Source organism: Phodopus roborovskii, unplaced genomic scaffold, assembly GCF_943737965.1.
Source record: "Phodopus roborovskii unplaced genomic scaffold, PHOROB, whole genome shotgun sequence".
NCBI lineage: Eukaryota > Metazoa > Chordata > Mammalia > Rodentia > Cricetidae > Phodopus > Phodopus roborovskii.
In genome coordinates, this window is record NW_026126721.1 from 894,905 (window position 1) to 898,046 (window position 3,142).

Here is a 3,142-nt window from a genome sequence, read left to right on the forward strand (position 1 = left end):
TATAAAGGTCCACAAATTGCTTGTTTTCACTGCTAGTGAGACTTCATCAAAGCTCAAAGGGCGGAAAGGAAAACTGGTGGTAAGTGGAAAGAATAAAGACAGCAGAGTGTCTTTCTTGCCTATACTCCAAACGGTTTGTTTAAATCTGATACCATCACTGTTTTATCCCATGAGTCCTTGGTACTCTTAGAACACTAGATCTTGTCATTTTCAATGTCTTTTCCTGACTGTGTAATGGAGAAACCACCTGATGTGTACCAGCATGACTCGTTTTTGTGCTTGGTACTGCTCATCCATTTGGGCAGACTAAACATTGTAAAATTTTTCATTTTCTTTCTATAAATAATAAACTTTATGTTCCCAAGCTACAAATAAATTCTCATTGATTTCCCAGAAACATTAACTTCTGCTTGGCACAGCCATTTATTATCTCCTTAACAAGTTTAACTTCAATAGCTTTTTCTTCATAGCTGCATATTGCTGAATTTGAGGACCTACTACAATGCCACATACCTAAGTATAGAGTCACCCTAGAATACACCTTAGTCATCTTTTGGTTCATAATAAACTATCCAAAATTCCACCAACAAAACAAAACACTATCTTAAAAAGTCATTGGGCCCTCATGCTCAACATCTCTCATTGGCTTCAATAAAAGCAACAGCCATCTCAAGACTAAAGTGGATATGGCATCATTTTCAAGTTCAATGGAGTGGTTATAGGTAGAGTTTACCTCCTCACAGACCTTGAAACTGAGGCTTCAGTTCCTTAATAGCTATTAGCTAGAGGCCTCTTTCCATTCCTTGCCAAGTGGTTCTTTCTGTAAGGGAGGTCACAACATGCTTTTTACTTCAAAGAGCAAAATAAATGAGTGGAAAAGAATCCCAGCTAAGGTAGCAGTCTTTAGAAGACTATTTAGGGGTTTGTAGTCCATCATTCCCATTACATATTACTTAACGGCAAACTACTAAAACCAGCCCTCACTCAAGGGAGGGCATAAGCTCCAGGATCTAGGAATCATGGGAGACATTTTAGAAATTGCCAAGCACAAGAGTAGTATTATAACACTACTGTTATACTGCATGCCCTAACTGTTATCAGAAAGGGGGCTTCTCCCAACTACTGATGGGAACAGATTCAGAGACCTATGGCCACATATTAGGTGCAGAAGACAGGGAGGATGGATTTTAAGAGCCACAGGGATCAAGAACACCACAACAAAATGTGGAGAATCAACTACCCTAGGTTCATAGGGGCTCATACAGACTGAACTGACAATCAGGGAGCCTGCATGGGACTGACATAGGCCCTCTGCATATATGTGTCACTTGTATAGCTTGGTCTTCTTGTGAGACTCTCAGTAGTGAGAACAGGGTATGTCTCTGACTCTGTTGCCTGCTCTTGGTACCCATTTTCCTGCCTCAAACAGCTTTGGTGGAGGAGGATGTGCCTGGTCTCACTGCAGCTTGATATACCATGGCTTGCTGACATCCATTAGCTGTCTGCCTGGATCTGGAAAAAAGCAGTAACAGTGGAGGAGGAGTGGATGGGTAGCGGGTTCAGGGCAGGACTAGGAAGAGGGGAGAGGGGGGAAGGTTTGGTTAGGATGTAAAAAAAGAAAATACAATTTAAAAAGTAAAAAAAAAAATGAGTAGTATTATAATGTGGCATAAAACTATGAAAGCCACATGGGGTTAAGCAGCCAAATGTTTGGACAGCACTGCTCCTTGCCAGTTTATTTCCAAATACCTAATCCACACAGAACATGGGTGAAGTCTAGGCTGATTCTGTATACACAAATTAATTTGTCGGCCAACCAAAGCACTTAATGTGATGAGCATTTTCTTGGATTTTCAAATTTAAAAAAACTGAGTCTGGTGCTATACACCTGCAATCCTAAGAGTCAAACAAAAATGAGGGAGGAGGACTGTGAGTTTGAGGTCAGTCTGAGTTACCTAGGAGACCTTATCAAAAGAAACCGAAAACCTCACATAGTGGCCTTTGTGAGACATCAATGAAACATTGCTTCATGTCCTACATTCGGCAAAAATATTTTAATGTTAACTAACACAAGGTTTTCTCTGTGTGAAAATACAATGAATTCATTTTTTCTTTTAGTTTTATGCACCATTTGTTGCATAACTAAATTTGACCTTAAATCAGTTAATACTCACTCATTCCTTCTTCATATATTGTTTATATGGAACAAAGCAATTTATCATCTCAGATTTCCATTATTTAAGAGCAAACATGTCTAACACCTACCAGGTCCAGTCTCTCTTTTTAAAGGGATTACTGAGTTCATGTTGCTTGTCTAGGTACATCACTGCTCTTGATTTCTTTTGCTGAGATGAAGTAACTGACCTAGTTTCTTTCTCCCACAGAGTCTACCAAAATTGAGGCTCATTAATGCCTCCAGTGGCTCTGCCTGGATCAATAGAGAACATAGGATAATGTTTGGAGACTCTCTCTCTCTCTCTCTCTCTATCTATCTATCTATCTATCTCTATCTCTATCTCTATCTCTATCTCTATCTCTATCTTTCTGTGTGTGTGTGTTTGTGTGCGTGCACATGTGTGTGCTGGATGGGCCAAATTGTGTGTACATGTGTCTGCCCATAGGGCCAAGAGGATGACATTGGATGTCCTGCTTTATCACCCTCTGACTTATCCTCTTGAGACAGAATCTCCCTGAACTTAGAGTTAGGCTGGCAGACATTAAACCCGGGTGGGTAGTTGTCCTGCCTCTTCCCTCCCACCCCAATGCTGAAGTTATAAGCATATGTGACCATGCCTGGTTTTTTTGTGGGTTTTCAAAGAATTTGAACACGGGTCCTCATGCATGTGATACAAGCGTTCTTACCTCCTTAACCATTTCCCCAGACATGGAGACACTTTTCCTTTTTATAACGTGAGATGAGGAGTCTATGAACACGTTGTGAGTCAAGGCTACCAAACTCTCTATGCTTTACAGAATTCACCCCACCAGTGCTGAGGTTGAGAAACAATGGGTCAGATTGATATTATTCACAGGGGAACTTTGAATCTCTTGTTCAGGAAGGAAGGTGGGTCAACCTCAAGCGATATGGGTTTGGCCTTGTTCTTAGTTCACTCTGACTCTGATAGCCCAAGTCCTATAATCA